Source organism: Aplidium turbinatum, chromosome 18, assembly GCF_918807975.1.
Source record: "Aplidium turbinatum chromosome 18, kaAplTurb1.1, whole genome shotgun sequence".
In the NCBI taxonomy this organism is placed as follows: Eukaryota; Metazoa; Chordata; class Ascidiacea; order Aplousobranchia; family Polyclinidae; genus Aplidium; species Aplidium turbinatum.
In genome coordinates this window covers 15,094,462-15,111,368 of record NC_137489.1, presented here as the reverse complement: position 1 = coordinate 15,111,368, position 16,907 = coordinate 15,094,462, and the positions used below count along the sequence as shown (strand labels likewise).

Genomic DNA, 16,907 nt, shown 5'->3' with positions numbered 1-16,907 from the left:
TGGACAAATCAGGTTTGTGATCATGGGTGTGAATCTGTTGGAGAGGATTTTACTCAAAATCTTGTAGTCTGTGTTGAGGAGAGAGATGCGACGGGGTGTCAACCTGACACTACAGAGACAGGCATGGGTGCGCCTCAACCGTCTCCGTACGGGCGTCGAGCTTTCCGCTCAACCATGCACCAATGGGGAATGGCTTCTTCCTCCTCCTGTGAATGTGGTGCCGAGGAACAGACCGCAGACCACATCATCAATGACTGTACCATCTTCAAGCCACCTAACGGAGTGGAAGGTCTGCGCGTCATGGATGATGAAACTAAAGACTGGCTGCTCTCTAGCAATCTTCCAGTGTAGTCCGGGAACATCGTGAATCTGGGGTGGTAAAAGGATAGACTCTCGGCCACAGAAGCTCAGACGACGATGACGAGGAGAGAGATCGGTCTCCAGTTTTTGAGCTTTTCTTTTAAGCCTTTTTTAAAGATCAGCTTCAATTTTGCTTCTCTCATGGAAGGGGTCATTTTTTTTCTCAAATAGCAATTTATAAGCATTTTCAAAATGTCGTGTTTCAGGAAATGCCAGCATTTTTGGTGAAACAATGCACCGGACCATCGGATCCGGGTGCAGAATCTTTGTTTAGAGATTTGATGGCGGTTTTTACTTCTTTTAGAGTTATCAGCTGTGTCTTCCTCAGTTTTGGCCTCTCCCAGAATGTTCAGGTATCTGTCCTGTTCTTGAAGGTTTGTCACAGTTTCTTTCTATCTATTACCAGGAAAGAGACTTGGAAAGGTTCAATGACGTAGTTTAATGGGATATTACCGAAAGGCAGTCAATTAAATGTAAAATATTTCTACTGGTAAAACGATAATGAAAATTCTTGAAGGACTTTAACGAACGGTTTCTCAAATAACTCTAATTTCAAACGCAACTTATATCAGCACCAATTCTCATCTACTTGTATTCAATTACTTCAACTCTCAATCAACAATAATCTCTGCACCTATTACCAATCCACAACTCATAACACAACTCTCATAATAAACTCACAATAATAATAATAATGATTACGCAAATTACACCACTATTTATAGAAAGTTGTTCGGTCTAGTAACTTCGAGAAGGTTACGTAATGTTACATCATAAGGATTCATTGTTCTGTCGAGTTGCACTAAACGCAAACAAGCAAGTTTAAAGAAGCTTTCAGATTGTCACGTAGGGTAGAAGGTTCTAGAAATTACGTTACATAATAAAGATTTCGCAATCACAGATCTACTGGTAAACATCCTTATGACGTCATGACAAACGACATTTGGCAATTGTGAAAAACAAAAGAACATTCCAGATTCGCACGTAGGGCAAAATGTTCCAAAAACACGTCGCATAATAAAGATCTCGCAATCAAAGGGGACTACAGGACAATAACCGATAATAACTTATAGTATAAGAATTCCACAAACAAAACAGCACGCTCGATCAAGATACACAGCAGCCCGTCGCGAGACCTCGCACATTGATTGTGACATATGTCCCCCCCCCCCCCCCCTAGAATATTGTTGCAAACAATGTAACAGCACAATAAATACAAAACACATTTGTTACGGCCAATCTCTGTACAAATCAAACGTCATATAAAACCGTTCAAGTCTACTGAATATTACGTCATGGAAGTTGCTAGAAAATGTGCCAAAATTGCACCATCGTTCATAGACTTGTGTCAAACTTGTTTGGGCCTGTTTAAACAGGAAATATTACATCAGCTTTAAACACCTGTTGGAATGACTTCATAATTGTCTTTCATTTATTGCGTCACAGTTACTTTCTACGTGAATTTGAGATATTGATATCTATTCTGGTCATTCGTAAAATGATTGTTTGAAAGTTGGCCGTACATTTAACTGTTGGCTTAGTGCTTGCTAGCTGGACAAAAGTTCCGTCTTTTATCCAAGTAATCTGTTGTGTAGTGACAGTTTAAGTGGTGTACGCGTTGCACCCCCTCGTTTTCGGTAGCCTCGGGCTAATTTTACAGGAATACACTGTTTGAAAAGAAGTTCAAGTGTGTGTTTCTTCGGTCATTATATACAGACGAACGGATTAGGGAACTTTATGTTAAAATTTTCCCAAGAAGAGATTATGGTTTACCGCTGTGACCAACATTACAAAAACAATTAATTACTCAATAAAACAGTTCTCATTAGTCCATCGTTGCATGATCTACCAACGACAGCGTTTCTCAAAACAATAATTATCACGTTTACTGTGAGTTTCCAACGTCCTCAATGTCTTCATTGCACCGGCGAGCAAGATGACCCATCTTCTTATATCGGAAACACTTCCTCTCCGGATAGTCCTTGGCCAGATGACCTTCTCTGTGACAGTTGTAGCAAGCCTTTTCATCAAAAGGGCAGCTCCTGGCTATGTGTCCAATCTCCCCACATCGGTAGCAGTGGTTGTCACGGCAACGCTTGTTTTCCAAATGTCCTCCGTCAGCAACGCACTCCTTGGCGAAGTGTCTGCGTCTACCGCATCTATAGCAATCCTCAAATGGTCGTTGCCTGCCTCCTCTCCTCGGTTCTTCGCGCTCTTTGTATCCGTGATCGTGAGATCGTCGCTGATTATCTGCACAACAATCTCGAGCAAAGTGACCATTCTTGCCACAAGAATAACAAGTAGCCTAACTTCAGAATCTCTCTCAGTAACATTTCCGATTATAAGATCAACTAAAGGATTTTGTAAACATAACGCTTTCACAGTCCCACTACAATACGGAGTTTCGATATATAATTTCGCTAACGGTCCTTGGATTGAAGTATTATTTATCGACATCCCATGGCCAGTTTTTCTCGTTAACTGACTGTCTTCTACTAAATCTCTCCTCACCATTATACCCGTAGAACCAGAATCACGTAAAACTTTTACCTTTTTGTTTCCAACTGTTCCATTCACTACTGGCAGGAAATCTTCAGGTATTATTTTTTCGCAAGCATCTTTTTTTGTCTTCTTTCCCGTTTTCTTCTCCAACTGATCATCTTCATCCGGTCTCTCCTCAAGCTGTGGTTCATGAATCATTATCGCACAACCGCCTCGATAAACGTCTGTGTTTTTTTCGTTCTTCCCAGACTGATTGGATAGGGAAAACGACTTGTCCTTGCATTCCTTCGCTTCGTGTCCTTGCCTACTGCAACGATTGCACCACTTCTTTGCATCTTGATGATATCTGTTAGTCTTACTCCGGCAGTTAACAGCCTTATGACCTACGCCATTACAGTTAAAACAACTTAGGGAAAGACGGGGCAAAGCGGGACACTTTTCGTAAAAACGTAATTTCAGCAACAGTGATGGTTGGATTAGTTAATTTCTTTTTTAATCGAAAGCCTTAGTTGGTCAGCATATTTGGTTCGAAGATCAAGCGGAATCTTTCTACTGTTATAGTAGGCCTACAAATCCAAAAAGAAAATTGTTTTTGAATGTCCCGCTTTGCCCCAGCCGTGGGGCAAAGCGGGACACTTCATTTTTGCTTGATTTGGTACTGTTTAGCCGCTTCTCTCAAAGACAATTTCTTGCTTTTCACATCTTCTATTGCATTCTTAATATTGATGGCCTATCCGTCCATTTACCTATTGCAGTTTTTCTCTTATAGCGACGAACCATTGTCAGAATTAAATTGTGTAGCCCTACCGGTAAAATATAAATGAATGCTGATAAATATTTTACAATCTTGAAGGCTAAAAGAGTTATAAACAAAAATTCAGTCAACAGAAGAACCACAGATACAATCTAGACTTCTAGAGTTTCATGTTGCCCTAATGCACTGTCCCACTTTGCCCTAATACAGCTGTCCCACTTTGCCCCAAAGTATGGCCTTTGAAAAATAACATCTCTGCTGAAACCTGTTAAGTTTTAGGTAAAAGTTGCTTTTGTTACCAACAAATACTGTCTCAATGTCTAAGATAAAAACAAAGCTACCAACAAATTCGCTTATGCTAACGAATGTGGTAGCTACTTTTCCATCTCTTTCTTATAACAAACCATGCCAAAACACATTTTACTTCCTCACGACACGCGTTGTGCTCTGCCAGTCGCAATTTTTACACACCAAATACAGTTTATAGTTGCCTAACTAGTGCTTCCGGTTAGAGGGAGCCAAAGAATACAAAACGTGAGAAATCACGATGTCCCGCTTTGCCCCACGTCCCGCTTTGCCCCGTCTTCCCCTACTTCTCTTGGAACAGCACCTCCTTTAAAATTATTTGTTTGCTCCTCGTCATTATCGCATGACAACGTCTCTTCGATCGACAACTTCTCATCATGGGCAACTAAATACTGTTCCGCCACACTGGCTATATCTTCTAGAGCAGGGGTCACCAACTGGCGGCCCGCGGGCCGCATGCGGCCCGTCACGCTGTATCGTTGCGGCCCGCGGAAGGTATCAGCGTACAAGTATAACCAAAAATACTTTTCTTGAGGATTTAAAGAACACGAAAGCAAAAAATACTTTCCGGGAAGCATATTTTCGCTTTGCATACGATTCCACCGACCGACCAATCAGATTATAGTTCTAGGTGGGGGTCGCTTAAAGGTATTCCAATGCGATGTCCAGCCACACTGTCCCAGTGGTTGATTAAAACGTCTGTTTTCGAATTTCGAAATTGTCTGTGAGCATAGGATTGCTTATTTTAAGTTTACAAATGTCATGTGAACACTAGTGTGCGTTTCACCGTTATTGTGTTTCACGAGCGGAGTTCTCTTTATGCAAGTTTTTCTTGGCAAAATAGGTTAGTGTGTCTACTCAATTTATAATAAATTGGCAAAATATTGCATCTAAATTTAAAGACTTTTTCTGATTGTAGGCTATTATGAAAATATTTAGCTTAGTAGCCTACTGCAAAATGTTTTTTTTAAGAAATATGGAACGCTTCACGATTTTGCGTGTCATCTTTGCGCAGGGACCACGCTAATCTTCTCTGTATCGTTCCAATTTTAGTATATGTAGCCTACTGCCGAAGCAAGTACTGCAAAATGTTGTTCATCAACAAATTCTTGCAACGCTGATAAGCACCGCAAGTGACAGTTGTCTATAATAAAAAAAAGACGGTTTTATAGACTCTCACAAAAAGGATGAAAAACCAACTCATTGCTTTTTTAGAGGGAAGACTGTTCATGAATTCCGATAGAATTACGATTTTTCGGTGATTTCCACAAGCGTTTGTTTCATGGTGCCTGGTTTCTTTTTCCTTGTGATTGGAGCCTATTTTTGGATGATATGTTTGCAGGTCACTATTGTTGCCTGTATTGCGATGTGTCAAACATTTCCTTGTTTACTGAAATTGTTAATTGCAAGATATCTTTTGTGAAGCGAAGTGACAACACCACTCTTGCTTGGCGATAAATATTCTGATAAAACCGCTCGCCTCGCTAAAAGTGCGCAAAACAAGTGGCCTCGTTTATTAGGCATTGTTAAAAAAGTCAAAAGTGTTGTGAAAAGAGCTTGGCCTGGCAGTAGCGTTGTTCGATTAATTTTGTTGCTGCGGTATTCTAACACAAATATGAACGACATGTAACGCTGGATAGCCTATACTGGGTACGGAATGCGTTCTTTTCTAGCATAAGAGTCAACCATAGGCATACGAAGCCGAGCAACGTTATCAAGTTTAACATATTAAAGATTATTATATTTACAAAAAACACAAAACTACGCAACAATTAAATATCGAACGTTTTCGACATCACACGATGTCCTCTTCAGGAATAACATATAAACAATTTTTACTACATCTGAATAAAATACAATGGTTATTATAACTATAAACAGGAAAAAACAAAAACTGCAGAGTACTTCTGACTAGCTCAAACTGGTAGGCACTTTAACATTACCCACTCGTCGAAGAGGTACGCAATCATGCGTGACATGTTCACTCGCGATTCAGCTGATTTCAGTCATGTGACTCGACACGTGATATTCTGATCGAAAAATTTTGATACAAAGAAATTTAAGTCAATGCTTTCCCACAACCACCGTTGCCTAATGGTTAGGGCAGAGGAGTAGTAATTTCGATTTTGTGGGTTCGATTCCCACCCTCTGCTAATACTATTTTTTCTTCTGCAACTGAACTGAGTGCAAGAAGGATCTTAATGGCTGCAATCAATGGAGTTTATAAGGAAAATTGTGACTAAACAAAACACAAAGCAATTTCACATTGAAAAGCAGGCGCTCTTCGACGAGTGGGTGATGTAAAAGTGCCTACCGCTCAAACTCAACGATATAGGCTTTGCGAAAATCCAAGGTAACTGCATCAAAAGGTGTTGAACAGATCACATGATGTGGTAGAAAGGTAAGGTGCGAAAAAACTAATTTTAAAATACAGAGAGCAAGAAAGATGAGCCGCAAGCATACAATTGTCTGTTCAAAGGTGGCTTGTTACGTTTTATGTAGGCTACAAGGCTTCTAAGATTTTAGTTTGATACTCAGACCTGCCTCTGGACATGATCTCAAATTGTTTTATAGAAACGTTGTTTTTGCATACTGTACACGAGAAAATGTGATCTTTAATGGCACTTTTCTGTATGGAATTCAAGTGTTCCCCAGCTCTAGTCGATAAATGTCTTGTTGACATACTCGCAAAGCCTATATCGTTGAGTTTGAGCTAGTCAGAAGTACTCTGCAGTTTTTGTTTTTTCCTGTTTATAGTTATAATAACCAATGTATTTTATTCAGATGTAGTAAAAATTGTTTATATGTTATTCCTGAAGAGGACATCGTGTGATGTCGAAAACGTTCGATATTTAATTGTTGCGTAGTTTTGTGTTTTTTGTAAATATAATAATCTTTAATATGTTAAACTTGATAACGTTGCTCGGCTTCGTATGCCTATGGTTCAACAAGACAAACTCTCTACCGAAGCTGCATCATAAGAGTCAACCTACCTAAAATTTTATTAGTGCGGCCCACCACAGCTCTCCTAAGTGCCAAAGTGGCCCGTATGCAAAAAAGGTTGGTGACCCCTGTTCTAGAGTCTTTGGACTTCTCTCCATTAAATAAACAGACAGATCTTTTTTGAACATGAATCTGTGAATTGTTCCTTAACTATAAGGCTTGCCAATCCGTCCAATGATTGTTTGGCCCCAGAAAGTTCAAACCATTTTAACAAAGGGTTTCTTAGACGTTCAATAAATTGACCTGAGCTTTCGTGTCGTTCAGGCTTTGCCTCACGGAATCTTTGACGGTATCCATGCTCGGTAAAATTGTATCGCTTTAAAGTGCCTCTGACAGGAAAATAAATTTGCTAAATTTACCTAAGATACCAAAGAGATGACACTAACAAACTTCCCTGACCAGCAAATAGTAAAAAATATCAACAGGCTACTAAGTTACACGCTTGCAAACTTTCGTTCACTTTCGGCAAATCTGGCACTCATTCAATTGCGAAAATAAAAACGGCAACCTCGCTGTGACGTCACCATGGGTGGGAAGGATACATTCTTTCTCTGTGGTGAGTTGGTAAGGTATGGTACGACTGCTCCAAAACGTCAATGTGTGGGGCTCTATTGGTTTAAAGCATGTGCAAAATGAGAATTACCGAAAAGAAAAAGTCAACTTATTATTACTATCAGGTTTAGATCAAATAGATTGAGTTTATTTTTATCAAACAGCATCTCAATTCAATTGAAATTGCAGTTTTTCTAAACTCTTGTAGGGCTACAATTTGGATAATTTTTTATTTGTCCTAATCTGGCTATAGCCATTTGCAGTGTAACAGCAGTATCTCAGACAGTACCCTTAATTTATGGTTGAGGTAATGCCTGGAAATTCCTGTTTATGTGACAGAATCAGTGACAAAGACGTGTGCTATCTTTTCATGCTTTCAAACAAAACAAGGTGCTGAGAAAAAAATAGTCAAGGTTTTCTTCAAGTGTTCGAAAGTGGGATGGACCATACAAAACCAGTCGTATATGTTCTCTTCACTTCAATGGAGATGATTTTGTTAACACCACCAACCCGATTTGGATCTTCTCAGCAATGATTGGCGTGCTGGAAACTGTAGGTGGTGCGTTTGTCACAAGTGCGAGTCTATGTCCCAGCCCAATGAATGTGTATGTTGCCATGAAGTGCCACAGACGAAAAAACTTTTGAAGAAAGACGCATCTAGCTGTGTTACCAATTTGACCGATTTTGAGGCACATTTACATCCTGCAGTTCTGAGGACTTTTTTTATGAGGAGCAGGAAGAACTGGAGAAAAAGCAATAAACCAAAAGGAGAAAACAGAGACCTATCAAAAGAGTAAGGATGCTTCATTAGGCTAAAAATACCCTAAACGCAAAAGAATGCACACTAAATGAAGTAATTTTATTTCCTTGCAGGCAGTAGCCTATCGGTAATTAGTCGCTTACAGGCATGTATTGGAGTGGATACTACAAGGTGGTGCTCTCGGAAGCAACAATCGGATTGTGCTGCCGTCATGCATTGTTTGGCGAATCCGAAACAATTTTAAAGTCCAGATGGCCGTTACACCGGATTTCAATGGCCAACCCAACTAAAGGCACATTATGAGAGAGAGAGAGAACTTTTATTTATTTATTAATAGTGAATATGAATGATGATTCGTACGATTTCTTCATTTTTCACTTCAAGTATATTTTAGGTTTTGTAGGAACGTATCCAGTACAGTTTTATTAAACTGCAAAAAGCAATAAATCTTCGAAAAAAGCAACCGCTTGTACCAACTCCGACCAAACTGTGATCCACCAATTACATCTCGAAAGCATTTGTTTTATCCGTCGCTAACGACGCCCACCCAGGATGACGTAACACCACCAAAGTCGTCCCAGAGCAGTGAAATATGGAGTTTCGTCTGTGGTGGCGCTGCGGAACTGTCGTTTTGTATAAATTTCGCCCTAACCAGTCGAGCTTCGAGGTTAAGATTAAAAAGTTTGCTAAGCATAGTTCTGCGCTAGAAAATGCTTACAAAAGTTACTATACTTGGGTCCAACCTGTCAGGGGCACTTTAACAAAGCTAACTTCAATCTGTCGTAGTCCATCGCATCTTCTTGTGAAAGTCTTGAATATACATCAAGAGCTTGTCCCGATGACAACATGCTTAACTGGGTAGCCCACGTCGACTTCTCTAATTTTTCTATTGCAGCATATCTTTCAAATTTTAACAAATAACTATCCAAATCATATTTTTCTTCAACAAATGATGGCAAGTCTGGACGTCTAACTTGCGCCACAATAACATCTCGAACATCATCGTTAGTAGAATTAGATCGCTCACCAATGTCCAGTTTTTGTCTTTCTAAATCACGTCTTAACTTTTCCAATTCATATTGCGCTCTTCTTTTTTCAGCTTCTGCTTCTCGCTGCGCCCGTTTCTCTTCAGCTTCGCACTGTGCCCGTTTCTCTTCAGCTTCTGCTTCGCGTTGTGCTCATTTCTCTTCGGCTTCACGCTCTGCTCTCTTTTCTTCAGCTTCAAGTTGTACCCGTTGTTTCTCTTCAGCTTCAAGTTCTGCTTTCCTTATTTCACGAGCAGCTCTTTTTTCTTCTCTTTCGTCAGCTTCTTGCTGAGATTTTTGGTCCATTATCTTGTGATACTCTTCCATCACAAACTGAGACCTCTCACTTCCACTCAGCCCCATTCGTTCAGCCATGCTCCGTAAGTTTTCGATCATCTCATTTTTGACAGTATCCGCCATTTTGACAGCTTGTTGCTGATTTATTGTTCTTTCGGTTGTTCTGTTGTTCTGTTCCCGGACGAGCCCCCAGAATGTCACGGTTTCTTTCTATCTCTTACCAGGAAAGAGACTTGGAAAGGTTCAATGACGTAGTTTAATGGGATATTACCGAAAGGCAGTCAATTAAATGTAGAATATTTCTACTGGTGAAATGATAATGAAAATTCTTGAAGGACTTTAACGAACGGTTTCTCAAATAACTCTAATTTCAAACGCAATTTATATCAGCACCAATTTTCATCTACTTGTATTCAATTACTTCAACTCTCAATCAGCAATAATCTCTGCACCTATTATTACCAATCTACAACTCATAACACAACTCTCATAATAAACTAATAATAATAATGATTACGCAAATTACACCACTATTTATAGAAAGTTGTTCGGTCTAGTAACTTCGAGAAGGTTACGTAATGTTACATCATAAGGACTCATTGTTCTGTTGAGTTGCACTAAACGCAAACAAGCAAGTTTAAAGAAGCTTTCAGATTGTCACGTAGGGTAGAAGGTTCTAGAAATTACGTTACATAATAAAGATTTTGCAATCACAGATCTACTGGTAAACATCCTTATGACGTCATGACAAACGACATTTGGCAATTGTGAAAAACAAAAGAACATTCCAGATTCGCACGTAGAAACACGTCGCATAATAAAGATCTCGCAATCAAAGGTTACTACAGGACAATAACCGACAATAACCTATAGCATAAGAATTCACAAACAAAACAGCACGCTCGATCAAGATACACAGCAGCCCGTCGTGAGACCTCGCACATTGATTCTGACAAGGTTGATGTCGTCTTCTACACCCCATAAGAAGTGATAAAGCTGTGTACTGTGTAGGCTACTTCTTTGAGAATGTCGTCTTTCTTGGTGAGAGTTGTCGTGTATCTCAGTGATAGAGCTGCTTTCACAGTATTTTTCGTCTGCTTTGAAGAAGTTTTTGGATGGTTCTTCATCGCTTACTGGAGTAGTTCTGGATCTGATTTGAAATCCGCTTGCTTTGTAATTGTAGAAATTATTGATTTTTTCCAGGTACTCTGGTCGACACTCTTCCAGGATGTAGTTCAGGTGAACGTCCAGAGTCTGGAGCATGTTTTTGGCCTGATTTTTTGGTCTGGTTTGTTGTATTGGGACGCGATGTCGGCTTGTAATTTCTTATTCACATTCTTACTCTCTATTTGTCAAAATCATTTGGTCTTATGAAAGCATAATGACCCACATACCCAAGCCGTGTCAAGGTGCAAGCTTTAATTTTGACTGGAAGCTAATCTGCTTGGTGGTCTTCAAAATCGCCAGTATAAAATCATAACCTGAGTAGTAGGTTAATTCATAAAAAGTATCTATATGTCAGTTACGTGACTTTAAGCTATTTTGTGATACTGTTACCATGCCAATGTTCAACTAGATTTTAGGATTTTTGCTGGAAATCTAATGAGCAACTGGCATCACTGGTATAGGCTATAGGAAAGATTTTGTGCAGGTTGCTAATAACAAAAATGCACTGTATCCAAAGAATACGTTGTGGTTTCTTCATGTTTCCAGGCCCCTTCAAAAGGTTCCAGGCCCCTAAAATTATCTTGGGCCGGATCCAAAACCAAAAGTACCTCCTGGACCCCCTGTAAGCTGACCCTGACCCCCCTTTCGACGCTACTGTATATAGCCTACTAGGGCTATTTAAAACGGTATTTTTTTGTCCGAACAACCGAATGAAATTTAAGAAATAGATTTTCAAAGAAATAATGAATTTCGCCTCAAAAAGAAATGTTTCCAACACCCCCTGTAGCCTATGTAGGCTAACCTACACTTTTTACAAAAGACCTAATCCAGTGGTTCTTAACTCTTGTTTCTCCAGCGCCCCTTTTCAGAGATTTCCATAGTCTGGCGCCCTCCATAACGTAAGGATTCTACTAAAGATGATGAGTAGTACGGTAGGCACTATAACATGCAGATATCCAATTTAATCACAAACCATCAACCAATCAGAAGCTACGCTATTCATGACGTCATCAAGGTTGCGTTTCTCGGAAAAAAAAAGAAAAACGCAACTTCCAACCATTGCTATTGCTCTTTTTTCTTTTGTAATTACCAAACAAAGTTCAAAGTAATAATCAACTCTCTGGCTGAATGCTGGAATGGTCACAATTGGACGGAGAACGTAACATCTGATGGTTCGTGGCTGAATTGGATATTAGGATGTTAAAGTGCCTACCGAATGATACAATGAAGTTGTATCGGATTATGACATAACTATATAAACATTACATCAGATGAGCCTCGCCAAACATCAAATTATAAACATTCTATAAAAAATAAGGTTCCCGAAGTCCAACACCATATAGCCTCTATACCAACTGCGGAACTAATAATGCTGAGGATTAACCCGAAGCAGCCAAGATGGTCAGACACTATAGATCAGGACTGGCCGACCTTCTACAGTAAACTCTTGGCCACACAGTAGCGCACCCAGAAAAAAAGTTAGGGGGGCTATAATTCAGAAATGTCGGCCGAGTGATTTGCCACAATAGTGACAGTGACAATAAAAGGCACTCACAGCCAGTGGCGTAGCCAGAAATTTTGAAAGGGGGAGTTGACGGCCAGCGGGCGAAGGCCGATGGTGTGTTCGCCTAAAAGGACACCTAGCGGCGGGGGTCTGGGGGGTCTCCCGCAGAAAATTTTGAAAAATTACTTTGAATTTGGTGCATTCTAAGAGCATTTTCAACAAAAATGTGGGTATGAATATTCCTGTAAAATGGTGCTTGTCTGTTGGCATAACAAAAGGATAAGATCATGTTTTCTTCGGCATTTTTCCGAAATAAAGCTAAGTCTCCATGTTTTGTTGTTGCTAATTCCAAGCTGAGATATTTGAATGTTTGGTATTGGCAAAACTAGGAAAACTTTGTTTTAGGGATATAAAGAGACTGAAAGCATCGGTTATAGGCAAATTGTTCGTAAGCAATTATTCGTAAAGCAATTGTTCGTAAGCAATTGTTCGTAAAACAATTGTTCGTAAACTGTTTTTCGTAAAATGAAATCCGTAAAACAATTCTTCGTAAAGCATTTCTTCGTATACATCAAATTTTAACTGCATGCACGAAAAAATGCTTTAGGAAGAATTGTTTTACGAAGAATTAATTTTACGAACAATTGTTTTACGAACAATTGCTTACGAACAATTGCTTTACGAACACCTGTTTACGAAAAAAACGTCGGACACCAAAGCATCATTTTTAATATCGTGACGTAGCACGCGTGCCAAAGGGGGGGGTGTTGAAACCCCCAACCCCTCCCCCTTGGCTACGCCACTGTTCACAGCCCACAACCCACCGGTTGCCGGTACATCTGGATTCGTTCTAGTGAGCTCCATGCTATTGGCCCCATCAGCTTCCTTGTCCCTACGTCTACTCTTGCAATCTTCTGTAGATCTCGACTTTTTCGTCATGTATGACAAAATAGAATTAGCTTTCCGTTTGCCAACACAAATAAGTGCGAAAACAACAACTAGCACGAAAACAGTTTAAAACAAGACACTAATTTTGTAAACAATAAATTTGATGTGGACGTTTATTCTACTTACAAAACATTCAAATTTAGTTTGTATTTTCAACTAAAGTTCCAGACGCCTTTGTCTCTCTGCTCAAACGTCGTATACCGTTTTACATATCCGAGTGATTCGGTATTGACGTACGGTAGCCTACATCGGTAGCCTACGTATGTTCACCAGACATTTGACCACGAGAGTACAGGAGCATCTGAACTTTAGGAAGTTAAAGAAAAGTGCCATTAAAGATATCATATAGTGTTCTTTTTGCTTTGATCGAAAATTCTCTGCCGACTCATTTAAAATTTTACGCAAAGACAAATCCCAATTTGACACCAAAACTTAAGAAGCACTGTTAATCAAACGCTATAACTCAAATTTAAACAAACAATTATTTGCTGGAGAGCGAGTCTAACATTTACTTGATGTATCACCTTCCCTGTGAAGCAAATTTTTTCGTAGTTATTTATGTAGTTGCCTTTTCCTAATGTAATTTTACCTTCAAGAAGTTGAAATTTACTGCATTTTTATAAATATTTTTAGATTCCTGATGAGGGCTAAAGTTAAACCGAAAACGTTTGTTAAAACTATTTGTAAGTTAAATATGTAAAGTATATTGTTATAATGCTCAGCCCTGTTGTATTGTTGTGTCTTATTCATACCTAACCTGTAAGCAAAATGTATAATGAGAAGCATACAAAAACTTTATTTTTAGTGGCTGGTTTTGGGGGGGGGGGCTTGATCCCCCTTAGCCCCATGCTGGGTGCGCTACAGTGGCCACATATACCTCGATGAAAAGTTTACATGAAAATCTTGGAAACTTTTCATGCAAAAGGCAGTCAATGTTTGGAATCAAGTGCGACAATAATAGATAAAGATAAAAAAATACTTCTTATAGCTTCTAGATCTACTAGCGAGATCTATCCAGTTACCATAGGGCTAACAGGCGTATACATCATCATCATTTTCTACCTGTGGTAGCTCATTGCTGAGCGAAAGCCTTCCCCTTTTCCTGCCAATCCAGTCGATCGTATGTTTTTATGTACCGGTACCAGTTTGTTATTCTAATTAGCCTATGCATTGATCTTGATTTATTCTAGAAGAACTATCGCATTAAATCACATTTGCAGTTGAGGAAAAAAATCGTTACACATTCTGAATATAGTGTCCCTCGAGTATTTCCGCCGCTCTAGAAGTCCACAACGCCCCTTAAAAGGTGGTAACGCCCAGGTTAAGAACCCATGGTCTAACTAATTGCTTGTTTTTATGTTTCAGAATTTGTGGAGATGATCAGAGAAAATATTGCTTAGCCTCTATACATCCTTCCACATTCAACATTTACAAAATCAAACCAGTTATATACGCAGTGCTGCATATACTGTATTGTAGGCTAATTAGGCTACACGTATTGCTGCTGTATTTAAACTTGTTATTACAATTGCTATAGGCCTATTCCACAATCCATTAATCCAGTGGTTCCCAACACTTTTGGTTTACGGCACCCTACAGAAGAGAAAAATATTTTCTGGCACCCCCGTGGCAGACCAACGATCTTTCACCTAATAGCACGTTGTTGGAGTAAACGTTTAATGTTAGGCCATTTCATACCAAAGACTTTACAAATGGCTTTCACAGCTTCTCTGCATGACTTTCTGCAGCTTAAACGCAGTGGGAGAAAACTGGTAAGTTTGCTAGCGTCATTCAGATTTATGGTTCGCCCAATTAGCCGCAGAGATGTTTTGTCTATCAACTTAGTTGATCAAAAGTTAAGTGCTGGCACGAATGGGTGTATTGATTTAGTCATAAGGCCTAAGGAGTGCTCGTTTGGAAGAGCAGAGACCTTGGATTTTTTTCATTTGTTCACTCTGTTGACGTTGAATCAGCGTAAAAAAACAACTGATTTTCTGACTAGGTAAGCCTATCCTGAACCATCGTAGAGCGTACTGTCATTTTGATGAGTTTCAGTTTTGAAAGACTCAGGGCTTGCCACGGATATTGAAAGCGTCAGTGAAATATGCAAATCTATAAAGCATTTGGATATTGTCTGAAAGTTTTCATTGCACTGAAAACAATAGCACATCTTCAGGTAACGGTAGGCCTATCATAGATTTTGAGAATTTTGTAGCCTATTGCTGTTAGGTCACAGCTCAACTCATTGGTGTTAATGTACCTGCTTGATTGCAATGACATTTTGCAAAAATTGCAACAATCTCCAGCTCTTCTGACGGCTTTGCAAATACAAGTCCGTATTTCCAGATGAGCTCATCAAACTTGCGGTTTTAATGCATCAGGGCAACTTTCTCCTTTATCATCTTGTAAAGTATAAGCCTACAGTTCGTATGACAATATTTGAAACACAACGACATTTTTATTCAAAGAAAAATAAGTTTAAAAAGTAAAAGAAAACTAAAGCTTTGGTAAAGAGTTTGCTTTGTTGAACCACAGACAGACAAACCAAAGTAACTTCAATGAGTTCAACATATTTTATTACACAAAGAAATATAACATAACTAAAATAAACTCAACGTTTTCGACACGTACTCGTGTCCTCATCAGAAATTACAAAAATTACTATAAATCTGCAATACAAAAACTGAGAATTATAAAATAAATCTGACTATTTTACTAAATCAGCTTTTCCACTGCAATATTCTCTGCTACGGTCACTTCAAGCTAGACAATTCTTCTGGACCATATTATCAATAAAAAAACAACATTTTTGCGTTTTGGTTCATCTCCAGGTTTATTCTGCTCGGCGCTCGCTACCCAAGTGGCAAGGCTCTCAATCAACAGTCCGTGTGGTCAACAAACCCTATCAAAAGTAACAAACTGAGATTACCATTGAATTGTTGAAGATCAATGAAAGGATGAGATCAGTGACGTACGCAGGGAGAGGTATTGGACGTTGCTCCCCGCTTTGAAAAAGTTTCAATAATTTAACGAAGTAGAGTGTGGCAAATAAAAATGGTGTTTAAACTAAGCAAATACTAAATTCATGGCTCAATGCCCTCCCCCGTGGCTCAATGCATACGCCACTGGATAATATGTTGTGGTCTTGGCTACAACTGATGTAGGTTAACTAACGCAGAATTTTTATGTATCCGCTTTGCGGGTAGGAAACGATATCAGAGCGACAAACCTATGATTATTGAAAGAGGTTCATGTGAACATATATTCTACTACTGTATTGAGTGATAACTAAATTGCTGAATCTGAAAGATCAATGTGCACGATTACTTCAAATATAAATTTTCGGTATTTTTTGCCTTTTGAAACTGGTATTGTTTCTTTAATTATGTTTTGTTTGGAAAGCATCACAAGAAAATTGTTTGAATTTCGAAATGGAGCAATACTTTCACTAAGAATTTTTTGTCGAGATGAAACGAAATCAAGATAACCAATTTCACTTCGAAACGAAACATTTAGAAATTTAAAAATACTTTGAAAAATATTTTTGTTTCAAGCAGTAGGTCTGTTAGCAACGAAACATAAATGAACAGCTTGAGCAAATTCAAGGTGTTCGTGTGTGTGCAAGTTTTATAAATGCGATCAGTTGTATGTAAACTGATTCTTAGACAACAAAGTCCTTCATTTTTACATTGATTCAACGTCTACAGAGGCTGAATTAATATAAAAATG

General features: G+C 39.0%; 1 non-coding gene across 1 annotated transcript; it reads right to left on the bottom strand.

Annotated features, from left to right (window-relative positions):
- Positions 1–4,892: 4,892 nt before the first annotated feature.
- On the bottom strand, positions 4,893–5,004 carry LOC145788013 (U6 spliceosomal RNA). The gene has a single exon (XR_014291475.1). It is a non-coding gene; the product is annotated as a U6 spliceosomal RNA (small nuclear RNA).
- Between the last annotated feature and the right edge of the window lie 11,903 nt (positions 5,005–16,907).